General features: G+C 37.6%; 1 protein-coding gene and 1 long non-coding RNA gene across 4 annotated transcripts in view; both read right to left on the reverse strand.

Annotated features, from left to right (window-relative positions):
* Positions 1-19,423, reverse strand: part of nt5dc1 (5'-nucleotidase domain containing 1) — a 554,582-nt gene that overhangs the window by 459,482 nt on the left and 75,677 nt on the right. The gene's annotated exons all lie outside the window — the stretch shown is intronic.
* Positions 9,243-18,418, reverse strand: LOC140460927 (uncharacterized). The gene is made up of 3 exons (XR_011954399.1): positions 13,072-18,418; positions 9,846-9,935; positions 9,243-9,254 (listed from the first exon to the last, which is right to left on the reverse strand). It is a non-coding gene; the product is annotated as an uncharacterized lncRNA (long non-coding RNA).

The raw sequence follows: 19,423 nt of genomic DNA on the forward strand, positions 1-19,423 counted from the left end.
GAATGTAAAGGCTCAGAATATATTGTATGATTTCCATATTTTAGTTGCACCATTATTTCATGAGTAATAATTAATACAATAATTCCATTGTTCTGTTCATAATATACCTTTTCTTCAAAACCAAAATAAACATCAAATGAAAACATTGATTTTTCTTAATGATTATACTGGAAATTTCAAGCCATTTAATTAATAGTAAAGTGCATAAGTAAATGATTATATCATAATTTGTTTATATCATAAATTTAGTCTTATTTGTGCAAGCATCTATATGACCTGCATTAATTTTATAAAACTGAGCATGTTTATGTTTGATTTTAGAACAGAATGAACATGTTGGATGTCATACCAATTACACAGTCTTGAACTGCTGGAATATAACAAGAGCAATATATTGAGAACGGCAGATGCTGGAAATCTGAAAAATAAACAAACTGATAGAGAAACTCAGCAGGTCTAACTGACTTATAGAGGAAGCAGAATTGAATTTTGGATCCAGTGACCCTTCTTCAGAAGTTCTGAAGAAGAATTGCTGGATTTGAACTGTTAACTCTGCATTTCCTCCACAGATGCTGTCAGTCCCTGCTGAGCTTCTCCAGCAATTTCTGCATTTGAACTGCTGGAATTGTTTTCACCAAATGATAGCTTGTTGACTTTGTAAACTTAGTCAACCACATCTTAAGCAAGGTACTGGTCGAGCAGAACACAATACCTCTCATCAATCTATTCCTCTCATTAATCTGCTCATCACATTAATGGTCTTCATGTAGCTCAAAGTTGCAGTTACTTAAATCTGCATCACCTAAAGTACACACAGGCTCAAACATTTTCATAAATTGCTGAGTGGAGTCCTTATTTTACCTTTAATGTACAAACTTGCAACAAATGCAACCTATTTATCAATTATATATAAGCATAAAATTATTCAGTATCCCAGTAAGGGAGAATCACGTGTGCATCTATCTTGTAAGAGAATCTGTGCTTGTGTGGTCACATGAAATTCCCTTCTGTCTGTCTGCACTATCTTTATTTAAAAACAATCTTCACACAGAACAAATAACGGAATTTCAAATAACTAGACTGAAAGCCACATAATTTAAAATGTTATAACATCAACATAGAGTCAGTCATAAAGAGAATACAGTACTGCATTATATATCATATTTTTCATCTTTTGTTCAACCTTCACATAATATTACATATTACAAAGCTGCAGTATAAAAATACAGGTAAACAACCCTTCATCCGAAATCCCAAAATCCGAAATGTTCCAAAGTCCAAAGGTTTTTCTCATTAACAGCGTTGTTTGGCATGCAAAGTTAACTCAAGTCCACATCCACTCAATGTGTGTCACTCAGATGCAATGTGGGGGGGGGGGGGGGCGGCGTGGCCTGGCCGGGCCCAGCACTGGCAGGCCTCAATTTTGTTTCAGGGCCTGCTTTACTCACAGTAAGTCTGTTCTTCAGAAAGATTTTTTAAAAATTCACCAAACTGCCACTTATTCTGACATTCGAAAAATTCTGAATTCCGAAAACCAGCTGGTCCTGAGCATTTTGGATAAAGGATTGTGCACCTGTACTGCTGGATTATAAGGCCCTACACCTTGGGTTCAGTCTGAAATACATTATCTCTAAGTTGTGAAGTCAAGCTGATGATTTCAGAAGGAAAAAAGCAGACCACATTATGCTGTTGCACGATTGATAAATGATACTGACATTTCCCTTTGCAAACATATGATTACTGATGGAGTCAAACAACTCTTTTTTGAGTGAAATAAAGTAGATTAGGCATTGTTAAATGACTGACTTAAAATAAATCTTTTGCCCCTGTGGAAACCATTAGGTCTTTGTGCGAACTTGAAACAAAACATGCCCCGATGAATAAAAAGATGGTAACAAAAATTTTCCCAGTGACAATTTCTGAGAAAAGTGAAACACAAACTTTGCCAAAAATGGTGTAGGTTAAGAAGTTAATTTGCAACCTCAATACGAGAGTTGGCAACCAACCTGTGAAATTCACTGCCTCTCTCCAATGGAAGGTTAGATAATCAAGCTCATAGGAATTCACTGATTTCAAAAGTCCACAAGCAAATTCAAGCTACATTTGAATAATCTGAGAAGAAAATATTCAGTGGGACAATTTAATAGCACAATAAAAAGGAGTGGAACACCATCTGACAAACTGTAGGTTTGATCCAGAGGTCAGACTTTTTGCGGTCAGACACATTTGCGGCTATCAATAAACTCCTCAGGTCATACTTTCCATTTGAATCATTTAACTTTTCCATCAATTCACCTCGTCAGCCAAACCAACGGTCACATTGGCGCAATTTCATTACAAATCAAAGATCGTCTTGCTTGCATTGTTTTTCAAGACACAAATCTCCGCTAGTAAAATTTCAGTCATTTCAGAATGACTGAAACAGTGACAATGGGCACATTTAAGGTTAAATCAGATCAATATTTGAGAAAGAAGAAAACCATCATGTTATAGAAGCAAAATTGGAACATTGGATTAGTTTACAGCCCATGCGGACAATAAATACAAAAATGAACTGATTGGGCTAAACAGCTGTTTCATAGAATTCCTAGAGTATGGAAGCAGGTCATTTGGCCCAACAAGTCCACACTGGCCCTCCGAAGAGTATCCCACCCAGACCCATTCCTTTATCTTATAATAATTCTACATTTCCCCTGACTACTACACCTAACTTACACACCCCTGAACACTATGGGCAATTTAGCTTGGCCAATTCACCTGTTTCGAACTTGAAATTTCGATGCAAAATTTACACAAATCAAGAATAACCTTTTATTTAGAAAATATACACTGAAAAACACATTGCAACAAACTATATCTGCCTTATATTATATATATTCATCGCATGTATCATTCAGATGAATAACCAGAAGAATTCCAATACCCAGTTTCTTTTTAAACATTGCACAAAAGGAAATAGGTTACATACTCAAATTCCAATTACTTAATCTGAATTATCAACATCCTTTCTCCCCAACACTGTGATCCATTCCCTCTGACCCACTATTGCATAAATGCAGCCCCTTCCACATCACTTCAGCTCTGAAGAGTCTTTTAGAATTGAAACATTAGCTTGCTTTCCTCTCCATGGATACTGCCTGACCTGCTGTGGATCTTAAGCTTTTTTTTGTTTCCAATCAGATTCCAGCATCTGCAGTAATTTGTTCTTACATCAAATAGGTAAACTTTAAATTCCTACAGATATAATTAGTCCAACGTTCTGACAATATGTTTTAGGCGTACAGCCCTCCAAAATATAATGATCTGGCACAGAGTGCTGTTGATAAACACTGAGCTTGATATTAAGTGCACCTTTTCAAAGCAGAACAGAAAAATTTGATTCAAATGTAAGATTTGAGGAATCCTACATACTATGAATAAGATCTTCATATATAGTTACCTCAACCAGATATTTCAGATTTTTAACAGTAAAATACACTGCAATAAAAATGTGCACTGGTATTTGATGTACTTTTCTCACCACAATACCAATTTACAACTAACACCTTGTTCTTCTCAAATGCATGAACTGTCAACCGATTTGAGGCAGTCCTTCAAATTTAATCAACCATAAGCACAAAATATTGGTGAAGAGAGCATCAAGTTACCTGGTATAAATGATTAAAGTGTCAAAAACTGTAGACCTTTCCAACACAAAGCCTCATTTTCCCCTACCACAGACACCCAGTTTGAAAATTATTTTATTTGTTCCTTTGGTACAAGTGGCATTCACTAATCAACATTCATAGCCAATTCCTGAAAGTCCAAATGCACTAAGAGTCAACTATATGGCTGGGAATGGATTCAGACATAAGCCAGGCAAAGAAAGGTTCTAAAGGGTTGGGATTAGCCTTCCATGAACAGAGGAATTCAGTTTTCTGTGCCATGCAGGAATAGCTTTGACATTAAATTTAAGTAGTAAGAATGCATTTCACTAATATCTCATACGGATATAGAATGTAATTGCTTTTATTACTGATTTTTCATAATATTTAACAGTTATTGACTGAGTTTTTCATGGTTAACGCTCCTTTCTCATCTTATAGGCTGTTTATTTGCTGAAAAATGGATTATATTATCAGGTCTATTGGTTGCCTCCGCATCATCATTCTGGAAAAATCAGGTTGTTCTTTCCATTCCATCCCTACTGTCTCATGATGTTGCCGTATCATCCTTTTCTAATCAATCTCTCCTTTAGCGATTTGATTTTCTTTTGAATATTCTGAATGTGACATAAAAACAGAAGGTATTATAAATTCACAGCTTCTCAGCCAGTATTCACAAACAGAAAAGAGAAGACCCCACACAGTTTGGGAGGGCCCTAACGTTTCTCTTCACAAACCTTGACTGAGTTCTCGTGCATTTATATAAATTTTCACTTTCTTTTTCCAGAGTTGCTTATTATTATTATTGTCGGTTTTACTGGTTTTGTACAAGTATACATGACACTGATTTGTGGTCTTATTAGGTACATCTATAACTTACATATGAAAAAGAGCAATATTTATTTCATTGCTGCTGCAGGGGTTTGTAGCTCTTTTCTTTCTTAAAAGTACTTTCTAGACTTAACGTGAGTCGCTTAGATGGTAAGATCCTGCACTAAACAAGCAAATCTCTGGTTCAAGTTTCACTCCAGTATTGTTGGTTATGTAGAGTTTACACAGTTCAATGCTGGTTAGCCTACAAAATCCATCCAAAACTGTACATACCCTCAAAGGCAGAAGATTGAGTAGTCATGCACAGTTACAGTATAAGGATTCACTTTCTGACACTAGACCTACAATCATGTACTGCTTAATCCACCTTCCATAATTCTATATATATGCCTAATAATTTAAGATTTTGTCTGTGCCTAATATCAAAATATCAGTTACTGGGTCACATCATTCCTCACCCTCACTACTCTTACTCTAAATTTTTCTAGCTGATAAGCATGGCATGAACTACACTTGGTTCAGAATTTTCTGGTATTATCTGAAAAGCTCCCAAACATGGGTCAAATGTTGTTTCTTTATGGAATAGGCATTGTGCAAAGAATGTGATGTGAGTTTGATTATGGTGGGAGATGAGGAAAAGCAGAGTCTTTTCAAGGCGGACAGTCAGCTAACTCCTTTAATACCATGGTATCCTTAGGACAATACAAATGTTTTAACTTTCCTTGAGAGATTGCTATGTTTCCTGATATTTATTCTAGATTTATGTTTTTTTTTGTCTTTTTTGCATTAATTGAATATTCTTTAAAGTAGCTTTGCCTGATCGATATTGCTAAAGAATTTACGTACTTTTCAAATGCCTTGTAGGCTTCTTCTAACTTTTCTCTCAAATTGGAAGAAATCATCACACTAAAATAAATCTGGTCAGTTTTGTACTCTTTTCTCCATCCATTCTAAAGAATTGCAGATTTTTCTGACATTTGTCCCTGAAGGATAATTATTTTCTCAAGTTTGTTGAATTTCCACTTTTAGTAGAACCTTGGAATTTCTGGGGCACCCAGGAAAATTTGGAAAGAGCAAAGATCACCCTGCACCAGGCAAGATCAATTTTACAGTTCAGCAAATTAGGCAGCAGCAGGCAATTCCTTCCACAAATCACATTTTTCTGGAACAACTCTTGCTGGTTGCTAGACACAACATGACATGGCCATCTCAAACACCTACCAGCCAATTATTATGTGGGGGATCTTGGAGTTAAAGCAAACATTTCAAGAAGTATGCCTCACTGTCTTTAAGAACTCTCGTCCTAGATGCCTCGATGTAATCAGAAGTCAAACATTGTGCATTTCTGACATTAGAATATTTTCAAATACTCAGACTATTTTTCAATGGCAATTCCGTTCTCCATGATTACAATCTTCCTGAAAAGTCAAGATGATATGCAAAAATATCCTAAATGTTGGAACTAATTATTTCACAAGAATTTCATTTATTCTCTTTATGAAAAACGCTTTGTTATTGGATTCTTTAATATTTCTCCAGGACTCTTCCTCAAACACTATTGAAGGATTAAAGCCAGTATCTTTCCTTCTTACTTATGTCCCTGTTGGTGATCATGATTGGATTAGACTATTTCTCTCCACGTCTTTAAAATGTCCTGATCCTTCGAGGATAGGACTCCACAGATCTTCAGCTCCTGACTCAAAGATGATCCAATTTTAAAAAAAATTAACTCATACCACTTTTCACTGCTCCAACAAGCTAAGCCTTGAGCTTTATGATTCCCACCTTCAAGTTTTAAAAAATAAGCTTTTGGTTACCTTTATTAACTATTAACTTCCTTCATCTTGCAGCTTGCTGAAAACATTTCTTTGTTGATGCTCTTTATACAGCATATTCTGACATTTTATCATCTTACATATGATACATAACTGTGAGATGCTCTTCTCGCAATCTCAACAAACATAAATATGGAAAATATTGTAGCTGGAACCAGCAACAGTAGTGGAACAGTTATGTTACACAAAGTTTAGTCCAAGCCCACAGACAATATAACTGATGTGTCCTAACTGCAGTATTCGTTCAGATCTAGCAATCCCGACAAGATTGAAAGTAAAACCTTGCATCTTCACATATACCTTGATCCAGTTTCTTGCACTGAGTTATTCAATATTATCAGACTGGGCTGCTTTACAATTCTCCCTTTTTTCAGTTTTGCTTGTCACATTTCACCAAAGTTATCTTTTATGCTCCTGAGTTTGTGTTACATAATATTCCAAGCCTAGCAGCTTTGTTTGAGAGTTTACATAAGCAAACCTTAATTTTATTCCATATCCTGAGTGGATGCCGAGAAATTAACGATGGAAATGTCCACAATGATGATGAAAATTTCAACACGTATCTCAATTATTGAGTTGCTCTTTCAAAGGTCATGAGTGTAAAACATATTTTACAGAACGGACAAAGTGAGGACTGCAGATACTGGAGATCAGAGTCGAGAGCGTAGTGCTAGAAAAGCACAGTAGGTCAGGCAGCATCCGAGGAGCAGGAGAATCAATGTTTCGGGCATAAGCCCTACATCAGAGTTTAATAGCAGTTAGCTGTATCTACTAGTTGTTTTTACTTTGAACTTTCCTGAATTGCCTTGACTGATTCAATTCTCTCTGATTGATACTGTAGGTTCATGATGGTGGTTTAGCTGCTGTACTGGTGGCTGTGAACTTGTTTTTTGCTTTTGGATTGACCTTCACATAATGATGTCTTCATGGATAATTCTGGCATGAAAGAAGTACACAATATAATTGTATACTACTTGTTGATTACTATATGTTAAAAACTCTAAATCTAAATTAAATAATTTTGGATCTGAATTCTATTAAATTGAAATTGATCAATTAATAAGCACTGAAATAACACGATGCAATATGCTCAAAGGATTTTATCTGCTCTTTTTCTCCCAGACACACACACAAAAACATACACTGTTTAATTCATTTTTCTTTATTTTGAAGCAAGGTCAAGATTTAGAATTTGAGGGGAGGAAGGATGGGAATTTGGAACATACAAAACAACATTATGAAATAAATGAATCAGAAAGCATGAATTGTTGTGAATACAAAGGCAAAAGAGATGCAAAATACATTTTCAGAATACAATTTTCCAGAAAAGCTTAATATTTGCACAAAAGATTTCAAATCTGGTCAACCACCCCCAAAAGAAATCACATAATGCTCTCCTTGGCTAAATTATCCAGCATTTTGGAGCTGTGCTGGATGGCAAAGATAATCTTAGAAATTCGTATCCTAATTTGTGATATTTAATTCTCAGATTGCACCACCAAAATCTACTTCCACAGCTGAAACACTGCCCTTTTCTGGTCTTAGCTCAACCTCAGTGAGGCAGATGTTCTGTTTGTTTTTCCAGATCTTGTTCAAAATATCAATGACACTTCTCTGAAACAGGTGAGACTTGAACCCGTGTCTGCTGGCTTGGAGGCAGGGAGACTACATGGCACCATAACTGTTTGGATACCTCAGGAATTATTTCTCCTATGATCTTCACACAGGTCTCCAATAACCCACCGACAAACAAAACACTTCATTCATATCTTTAAATCCTCCATTGTCTATAACCCAGAAAGCATCCTACATGCTTCCTACCCTAGTAAATGTCTCTCTCCTACCAGGTTACACAGCTTTCAGCAAAAACAATGCTCTGAAATTCACTGCCCTAACCACTTTCCTTACCACTGTTTCGCTCACTTTCAAACGTTTTCTCAATACTTACTTCTTCAAGCATACCTTCTTTAATATCTCTCACATTACTTGGTATCTTCTGTTCCCATTGAACGTTTTGAAAACGTAACTTTTTGAAAGACTACACAACAGTAAACATTACTTTGGGATAAAAACTGCTTTGCTGTTAAATTTTTCAACAATATATACAAATCTCACTCACTAATGGCTCATACTGTACAACAGTCAATAAGCAAAACGGAATGGCAAGGGTTGAATCAAACCGGGAAACAATCTTACAACATTTACCTGTGAAGCATTTGCAGAAATTTCAAAGAGATCATCTCTCATTCTTCAAAACTTGATAGTGTTCCAGTCAATCTTCTCTCAGAGCAATTCGCTCACCCCAGGAATCAATTTAATGAGCTTTCATTGCACTGTCTAAGACAAGCATATCCTTTCCTTAGGCATAGAGAACAAAACTGCATATAAGAAATCCATTTGTTTCTCTTTCCCTATGCAGATCATATTGCTCAAATCTGACTACAAGACTGGCCACTTTAGATCCAAAATAATAAAAGTAACTAGTTATGCTGAAATTGTACCAAATATCCTGTCGATTGACTATGTTGCCATGCACACTTTTACTTGAGTTTTTGTACACTCTTTATAATATCATATTGTTGACAAACTCAAAGTATAACAACATAAAACAATTTGAGAGTTGGAGGCTGAGGGGTGACCCTTATAGAGGTTTATAAAATCTTGAGGGGCATGGATAGGATAAATAAACAAAGTCTTTTCCCTCGGGTTGGGAAGTCCAGAACTAGAGGTTTAGGGTGAGAGGGGAAAGATATAAAAGGGACCTAAGGGGCAACTGTTTCATGCAGAAGGTGGTACGTGTATAAAATGAGCCGCCAGAGGAAGTGGTGCAGGCTAGTACGATTACAACATTTAAAAGACATCGGGATGAAAGATTCTTCCAAAAGTGGGATTCGGCTTTTATGGTTGCTGGTCTTGATGTAGGTCGTCACCATTTTGAAATATGCTAATAAAAATAAAACCAGTAATTCAAATTAAATTAATGCCACATACTTCAGTGCACGAATTAATTCTACAAGGATATCTTTAACCATGAATAGGAAGGGTTTGGACAGATATGGGCCAGGTGCTGGCAGGTGGGATATCTGACCGGCATGGAAGGGTTGGACCAAAGGGTCTGTTTCTGTGCTGTACATCTCGGACTCTAACATGCAAGTAAAAACTGAACAGCATGGCTAGACATGTACAAATAAGAAATTACAAAAAATGAATACAAAAACTGATCTTGAAAAATATGATCAATTCCAGCCTTAGAGGATATATATCCTCCGTATTGCACTGGACAATCAACTCCCTGGAGTAGATCTTGAATCTTAAGCCATCTGACTCAAATACAAGAGTGCTACCACCAAGCAAAAACTGCCACCTAAATGAGCCAAGTGATCAGTTACCTAAGATTTTCACAAGTTAATACTTAATGCAATCGTGCAGGCTGCTGACTACCTTGCTGTGCTTAATGTTAGTTAGCTAAGAGACAACAGGTTAGGTGTGTTTTTGTTAACATTAAAATATTATAAATCATGGGATATGAGACAACCTTTTTAAACCTTGAAAGATTCTTCCAAAAGTGGGATTCGGCTTATATGGTTGCTGGTCTTGATGTAGGTCGTCACCATTTTGAAATATGCTAATAAAAATAAAACCAGTAATTCAAATTAAACTAATGCCACATATTTCAGTGCACGAATTAATTCTACAAGGATATCTTTAACCATGATCAAAATACTTAAAGAACTTAAAATTTAACATCTTTGGCATCCAAAATAAAGGGTTCATCAAATTCATCGAGTCACTTTGACTGTGGTATCATTAGGATCTCGCTAGACTAGAACAGATCTCACTCTCTATCCACTAACTCGGAGGTTTTAAATTTTTTGAAGAGTCTGACAACAGTCTGTGCATTAAGAGCATGCAACAATTTGATGACAGAACAAAACATCAAGGCAGCAAAGTGAATATTTTCACTCTGTAAAGATTAATTTAGAACATCATCTGTCCATCTATCTCCTTCAGCATGAACACAATCCTTGAATAGCTTACTGCGGGACACATCCAAAGGTAAACCCTCTGGCATAACTATGATGTCAGTGGTTTTCCTTCACAAGCAGCTCTTGATCTCATTGGTCAAACAGATAAGTAACTATTTATGTGGGCTATAAAGATGTCTGGTACACAAATTGACTATTCTCATGGAACCATTATATCAGACAAGGACAAAATTGTCATGAAACATGACTTTTGACATTGCTTTGTGTTCAAAAATAATGATGGTCATTTGCTCTTTCAACCATGCAGGAGTGTACCACTGTGAACCCCACCTTATCATGTCCTATGCTTTTCAAACAAATTGCCATCACATGTTTCCACTGCACAGTTCATTGTTGGGTATTTTACCTATGTCGCCAATGTGACATAATGGAGACTTGTGTCTTTGCACTGTCTGTTAACAAATAGCTAGAACTAGCAAATCTGGCAAATCTTTTGTTAACTTTTGAGTGATCTTAAGTCTTCAATCAAAATATTTTTGCTATACAAACTGCAAATTGCTCTGAAACCTTCACTGGACTCTGGGTTTGATTTGGTCTATTTAAGCACATTTCTATGCAGTTCATTTCAGGAAATGATGTCACCATTCTGACAATTTTCAAATAGACATTCTGATGAATGCTTCTTCAGACCTGACCAATGGCAGGTCCCTGGTACCATGGTGCATTTGGCTTGGACATCCTCTTCATGACAGATTCCTTCCCACTTGCAGCAGTTTTTCACCAACACAGAATTCCCTCCCTGCTTGACAAGTTAACAAATCTGAGAGAAAGTGAGGATTGCAGATGCTGGAGATCAGAATCAAGAGTGGGGTGCTGGAAAAGTAGAGGTCAGGGAGCATCCGAGAAGCAGGAGAATTGATGTTTCAGGCAAAAGCTTCTCATTAGGAAGTTAACAAATCTCACGACTTCGAGCTTGCAACTACTTTAGAGTTTTTTTCCCCAAGAGGGGTGAATGTTATTTGTCGCTCAACATACATGGTCGGCCCAGCGCGGGCTTCTATTGGAAACTCATGCATCTTTCTGACAACACTGCACGTCACCTGCTTGATCACACGTTACTTACAAATGTGAGCTAAACATGCATTTCTGAAGTGAAAACGAAGATCAACCCCTACTGAAAATATAGGGTTGCTTAGCAGAAAAGGGGCTCTCAGACTTGCATGCTGAACATAAGCCTAAACATGAATTTTGGTGCTCAAAAAATGGGTTCAGCTTATGTACTCGGTCAATTTATATTCCATGATATATGATAATTGGCTTTAAAATACACACAATACGCTTAATTCTCCCCAATTTGGGAACAGTGCAGAAATGATAATATCTCAAGCAGTTCATACCTTAACTTTAACAGCAGCATAATTTACCACCAGTTGCATACCTAAAGCAGAATTGGCATATAATAGTCATGTAAATACCACAGCTCTTCCTTCGTACCTTACTGAGTACTTTCAAAACACATTATAATCAACCCTCTCCTTAGCATAACTCAGAAAAAACTTCCAGTGCAATTAAGCAATTTAAAAAACTTAAGAATTATGCAACAAAATGTCTTTATGCATTGTGAAGGGTTATTATCCAACACAAATAGCAGCATTACAAGAAACAAAAGCTGAGAACTGAAAAACAAGGGAAACGGAAGTTGGCACAATGCAGTCATAACATCTCATTACTTTTGTACATGAATACAATCCAACTATAGTCATTTTGATTTATGCAGATTATATGTAATCTCATGACACATCCTGTCATGTTAAAAATCTTGCATATAGCATACAATTCCTAGTCATATTTTAAGTGCTCCAAGTTAGTATATCTTCCAAATCACTACAAGCATGCTGCAAGAGATGTGTTGACATACATAGACATTTTTTGAAAAAATGTTCCCCAAAAGCACGTCTCAGCTTTGATGCTTTGGCACGTGATAACTTAGAAATAGCAATTTACGTCTCCAAGAAGCAAAGATAGTAGTATTAGAATAGTTAGGTGGCTGTTTCCAGTCACTGCAGGCTTAAATCAGCCAAAGAATCCTTTTCTATGCTGCAGACCTCAAACTGCGCAACACTAACCAAAACAACAAGTACTAAATGCATTATGCGGTACAGTGTTTTATTGTTATAAGAAAATAAGGAGCAGAAGACAGTGTGGGTCATATGAACCCTCAAGATAATTGTGCCATTTAATAAGATCTTGGCCAATTGATAGCCTCAAATTTACTTTCCTATGCTCTCCTCTCCCTAAATCACCCAATTGTTTTAATTTTTAAAAAAATCTATCTATTTCAATCTGACCTATACTTATCATCCATACATTCAAAACACTCTCGGCTAGAAAACTTCAAAGATTTCTAACTTTTGAGTGTGAAAACTACTCACCTTCATTCCCTTATCCCGAAGCTATGCACCCTTGTTCTAGACTTGCCAGTTAAGGTCATAATCTCATACCTGCCCAATTGAGCTGTTGCAGAATCGTAAATGCTTCAATTAGATTATTTCACAATTGTTCTAACCTACAGAGACTATAGGATGACTCCACTCAAATTTTTCTGACAGAAAAACCATCTCAACCTTAGTAAGTAATCTAAGTTTGTCTTAGTTGCAAACTCTCGTAAACATGCACTTTATATTCTTCCAGAGGTTCTGACACCAAATCTGTACAGCACTCCGGTTGCAGTCTCACAAAATCCTTCGACAAATGAAACAAGACATATTTACTTACAAAGTAAAGATTATTTTGGTATGTAGGGGTGGCAGTGGGAGATGTGACGCTACTGTAATTGTCCTCCAGTTTCAGGCTAGTGTTCAAATCCCATCATTGCTTGTGATAGAATTTGAGTTCGATAAAATCTGGAAATAACACAAAATGCTCATCTAATGATAACCACGTACCACGGCTACCTTTCATAAAAAGAATGTGATTCACGAACGTTCTTTCGGAATGGAAATCTGTCATCCTAATCTGGCCTGCCTACACATAATTCATGAGCTACAGCAATGTGACTGACTGTTAACTGCCTTCTGAAATGCCAATCAAACCAATCAGTTCAAGGGCAACTATTGGACGGGCAACAAACACCAGCCTTCCTAGCAATGCCCATACCCCATACAAGAATAAAGAAAATGCTGACCGTGTTTTCTTAGTACAAACACACATAATCCATGCAAATATCAACTTTTAATAGTCGCTCATCATGTGAAGGGTTTTTCAATTCTTCTCACAAGATATGAACCTTTCAATTCTCCACATTGTATTCCATCTGCCACTTTTTTTGCCTGTAAACATAACTTGCCTAAAGCACATCCTACATTCTCTTCACTGTTTACTTGCATACCCAGTTATCATCTTTATACTTGCATTTTAATACTGACTTTATATTTTAAAATTAATTGTCCTTGTGTTACCCTAAGGGCATTCCAGTTCTAACCATAAAAAAAGTATTCCTACCCACTTTTCTGGTTCTTAAACAACCTCTATACATGCTAATAAATTATTAACACCACAATACCATAACTTGTGCAACAATCTTTCATATGGCCTTGTAAAATAATGTTGAAAATCTAAAATGTACAACATTCAATGGACCCCCAATATCCATTCTGGTAGTTACACCTTGAAAATATCTTTATCCACCACTTCCTCCAGCAGTTCATTCCATAGACAAACCACCTTCTGTGTGAAAAAGTTGCCCCTTAGGTGCTTTTTAAACCTTTCCCCTTTCACCCTAAACCTATGCCCTCTAGTTCTGGACTCCCCCACCCAAGGGAACAGACCTTTTCTATTTATTCTATCCAAGCCCCTTATAATTTTATCAACCGCTAAGGTCACCCCTCAGCTTCAGACACTCCAGGGAAATAACCCCAGCATATTCAGCCTCTTCCTATAGCTCAAACCCTCCAACCCTGGCAAGGGTTGTAAATCCTTGTAAATCCTTTCTGAAATCTTTCAAGTTTCACAACCTCCTCCCGATAGGAGGGAGTCCAGAATTGCACACAATATTCCAAAAGTGACCTAACCAAAGTCCTGAAGAGCTACAACATGACGCCCCAACTCCTAGACTCAATGATCTGCACTGGTTAACTTGAGAAACGTAGGTTTTCGTCAAGGAAAACAAGGAAGCACATTTCAGGTATATACAGCAGAAATCAAGTGAATCCTTAAAAGAGTATAACGGCAGTAGATGTATACTTAAGGGGGAAATCAAGAGAGTAAAAAGGGGACATGAGATAGCTTTGGCAAATAGGGTTAAGGAGAATCCAAAGCGATTTTATAAATACATTAAGGACAAAAGGGTAACTAGGGAGAGAATAGGACCCCTCAAAGATCAGCAAGGCAGACTGTGTGTGGAGTGTTGGAGATGGGGGAGATCCTAAACAAGTATTTTGCATCAGTGTTTACTGTAAAGAAGGACAAGGAGGATATAGAATGTGGAGAAATAGATGTGACATTTTGAAAGATGTCCATATTGCAGACAAGGTGGTGCTGAATGGCTTAAAATGCATAAAGGTGGATAAATCCCCAGGACCTGATCAGGTACACCCTAGAGCTCTGTGGGAAGCGATGCTGGACCCCTTTAATTCAGCTGCAAGTAAGTCACTTTCTGACTCCTCAACTCCCCAAAATTTGCCCAACTGCAAGGTACTATGCAGGAGTAGACTGGAATACTCCCCATTTGGCTGGATTAGTACAACTTCAACAACAGTAAAGCAGCTTGAAACTACTCAGGTCAAAGCAGCTCATTTGATTGGAACTCGATCCAGCATCAACACAGCCATGGCAGTGCACAGCATCTATAAGACACACTGCAACAACTCCCCAATGCTCCTCCGGCAGCAGTTTCTAAACCCACAATTTCTACCACCTTAAAGGCAAAGGGTAGCATATCCATTGGACTACTCTGACATGCACAATCCTCTCCAAACCACACACCACCCTGAATTGGAACTACAACACCATTTTTCCCTGTTACTGGGCGAGAATCCTGGAACTGACTTATTAACAGCATTGTCATAGCAGCTATACTATATGAACTGCTAAAGTTCAAGAAGGCAGCTCACCACCACTCCTCAAGGACAGTTTAAGGATGGACAATAAATGATGACGCAGCTACTGAGGTTACATCCTGTGGATGAACAAAAGACGAAAAACACATTATCACCCCTTCCTTAACTCAGCATGCTCCCAATAACTGATAACAGACAAATGGTGTGCAGTCCCTCATTTCCTTTCTCCCATTCTTTTCTTGAATTATGAGGCCATATTCTAATTCACTGAGGTTTTTCAGAACCAAGGAAGTTTTGGAAGATGAAGATCAGTACATCATCTACTTTTACAACCATCTCTTTTAGAACTCTACAGGTGTAGACAGAAAAGTCTAAGAAATTTGTCAACTTTCATTCCCAGTATTTTCTCCATTACTACATCTTTACCAATACAGAGAATTGTGAGTTGTTCACTCTCATTAGGCAATTGGTTCACCACTGAGATATTACTAATGTCTTTTCTTACTTTGAAAAACAAACACAAGCTTTTGTTTAGCATCTCCATCTTTTTACTTATTTCTCATTTTACTTTCACCAGTCTTTGTCTAAGGGACTAAAGATTAACTTTTCTACCTTCGCACTTACTACACATTTGAAATCCGAAATTCTGAAACTTTATATTTGGCCAGTTTACTCTCATGTCCTGTTTTGTGACCTTCTCAGCTTTTTGGTCATCTTTTGGTGCTGCCTAAAACTTCCTAGTCCTTAAACTCACCACTCCTCCTGGCAATATTTTAAGCTTCTTATTTCATTGGCATACTATTTTTTAACTCTGTAGTTAGCCACAGGTGAATGTCTTTTCTTGTGTAATATTGATTCATTGAGAACTATGAGATACTTATTTAAACATCATTACCCACCACCATGGGTTTTCAGTGTAATTTTCCATTCTACCTTAGCCAACTCACTCTCATACCTGTGTATGCAATTTCATTTCAGTCTAATACTTCAGTTATACTATAATCACTATTTCCCAAAAGATATCTTGTTGTAAAATTACAACTCAACCCTATGCCATTATACAGAACATTGTCAAAATATCCTCTGCCATCGCAACGGATTGTTCTCAAGATCCATCTCAAGTACAAACTATTAATCAAACTACTTTGATTAATAAGACTGAAATACAATCCGCTGCTCAATAAGAAAGTTGACCAATTTATCCACAATGCTCTACAATACTGTTGGATAATGGATTGTATTGGCAGAACAAATGGCCAGCATATGTGCTCATTTACAAACCAAGAAGGTTAACATGATCAAGCTAAACTGATGGTCAAGAGTTGCAAACAAAAGCCTACACCTGGCAGATTGGCAGTGTTGCAAGGTGTTTAAATAACATTCCAGAAACTACCATATATCAAAGGTGATCAAACAAAAATTTGCCAGTCCTTTCCTTCACCCCCATGAACTGTTTTTAAGCCTGAAGTGCTCGAGTGATCCGATTGCAACTTAAAGGAAGAGTAACTAAATTAATCACTAAGAAGGCTGCAATCAAAGTGACTTTGACCAAATACTGCATATCTGTTCTATGGAAAAGATTTTACGTTTTGACAGAATAATATATAGGTAACGTACATTAGCTGTGGATAGTTTAACTTGTAGTTGAAATACATCCAAGTAAACAATTAAAGTTTGAATTCTGTCTCGTGGTTTATTTGTGTTCTTTGTAAGCCAACGCTTGGAACTGATTTTTTCTTTTCCTTTATTCTTTCATGTGATTTGTACATCAGTTTGAGAAGTCATGAAAATGCATGGCACATAGATCACAAGGAAAACAGAAAAATAAAAGAGGCAGCATTTCTTGACTTTACCTAAGTGTCAATGAGTAAGTAAAGCAAATGTCAATGAAGTGTGTGTTTAAATGACAAGCACAATGCTGTAGGTCTGGAATCACATGTAGGCTTTACCAGGTGTGAATGGCAAATTTCCTTCCTTATAGCACGAGTTAGATTAGATTCGTTAGTGTGGAAACAGGCCCTTTGGCCCAACAAGTCCACACCAACCCGCAGAAGCGCAAACCACCCAGACCCATTCCCCTACATTTACCCCTTCACCTAACACTACAGGCAATTTAGCATGGCCAATTCACCTAACCTGCACATTTTCGGACTGTGGGAGGAAACCGGAGCGCCTGGAGGAAACCCACACAGACACGGGGAGAATGTGCAAACTCCACACAGTCAGTCGCCCGAGGCGGGAATTGAACCCGGGTCTCTGGCGCTGCAAGGCAGCAGTGCTAACCACTGTGCCACCGTGCCGCCCACTTGATGGATTTTAATAATTATTGATGGCTTCAGAGTTACCGTTACTGATTAATGTTTAATTCCAGATGTGATTTATTTAATCTAAACTATGGGGAGAATTAAACCCATACCCCCACAGCAACTGTCCAGGCCTCTGGATTAATACTTCAGCGACATTACCCGAGAGTAATAAGTATCAGCTACAGGTTGGGGACCCAGAAGAGACAAAAACACATGGTACGATTCAGCCTAATAAAAAAAACCTAGGAGAAAAACAACGGATGAAATTATTGCGATATGCCATGCAGACAAAGTACTCTTCTGAGGGACAGCATGTATTCAACTGTCCCAAGCATTCAGTGCACAGGCCTTAGAAATGAATGCAGAAGCCAATTTATAAACAGCTGAGTTAGTAACCTCACAGGCAACGTAAAGATTTGCTTAACATAAATTGGAGCTGAAAGCTAAAGCAAGTGATAGGTTGGTGGACTGATTACTGAAGAATGAAGGGGAGTGTTAAAATATGAGAGGGAGCACGCATTACTGTGTACACACAAACAATACTTGATGAGACGACAATATTTAACAAGTTGAAGACAGGGAAAAATACAGTTGGAAGGATAACAGCCAATAGCAATCAGCAAACAATATTGTAGATGTAGAAAATGAAAATTTACAGTATAGAAACAAGCAGCCATGTGAAATGGACATTTAGATCATGCAGCAGTCAATTGTCACTCGGAGAAGAACTGGATCTAAGTGACCAGGCTACAAAGCAGAAAAAAACGGACAGAGTTGTCTTACCAAGAATGGTTCCGGAAATGTTATAATCTTTAGATCAGGATCAACTGGAAATAATAAGATGGGCACATAAAGTGTAATCATAAATTAAAATGGGGCATTACACTTTAATTATAAGCAAAACCATACAACTACAATAGCAAGAGGTATCAGTCTAGATTAGGTGGAGTATGCACCAACAGGCTTATGACCGAAACATCAACTCTCCTGCTCCTCTGATGCTGTCTGAATGGCTGTGCTTTTCCAGCACCACACTCTTCGACTCTGATCTCCAGCATCTACAGTCCTCATTTTCTCCTAGTTTAGATTAGATTAGATTAGATTACTTACAGTGTGGAAACAGGCCCTTCGGCCCAACAAGTCCACACCGCCCCGCCGAAGCGTAACCCACCCATACCCCTACATCTACATCTACCCCTTACCTAACACTACGGGCAATTTAGCATGGCCAATTCACCTGACCTGCACATCTTTGGAGTGTGGGAGGAAACCGGAGCACCCGGAGGAAACCCACGCAGACACGGGGAGAACGTGCAAACTCCACACAGTCAGTCGCCTGAGGCGGGAATTGAACCCGGGTCTCTGGCGCTGTGAGGCAGCAGTGCTAACCACTGTGCAACCAACAGCCCTTCTGTTTTCCTACTTCCTCCTGCTTTATGTTCTATATATTATGACTTCTCCAAATATCCAAAAATGTCAGCATGGATTCAACCTTCGGAGTTTTCCTCCATCACTTACTGCACTGAGGTCTCCCAAGGTCTCTTAATTTCATAAAAGATAACTTGGATTGATTATTGACAAGCTCTTTTGCCTCAAAGATTCTACCTTTGATAACATTCACCTACCATTCACGTCTTGAGCCTTCACACATACCTTCTGTTGATGATTAATCAGGCCCTTCCTTCCCAATATTATTTCAAACTGTCCTCAATATTTACTTCAATAAGAAACATCTTACCTCAAGCTTTTGAAATTAACTTGCAT

The sequence above is a fragment of the Chiloscyllium punctatum genome, chromosome 3, assembly GCF_047496795.1.
Source record: "Chiloscyllium punctatum isolate Juve2018m chromosome 3, sChiPun1.3, whole genome shotgun sequence".
Lineage (NCBI taxonomy): Eukaryota > Metazoa > Chordata > Chondrichthyes > Orectolobiformes > Hemiscylliidae > Chiloscyllium > Chiloscyllium punctatum.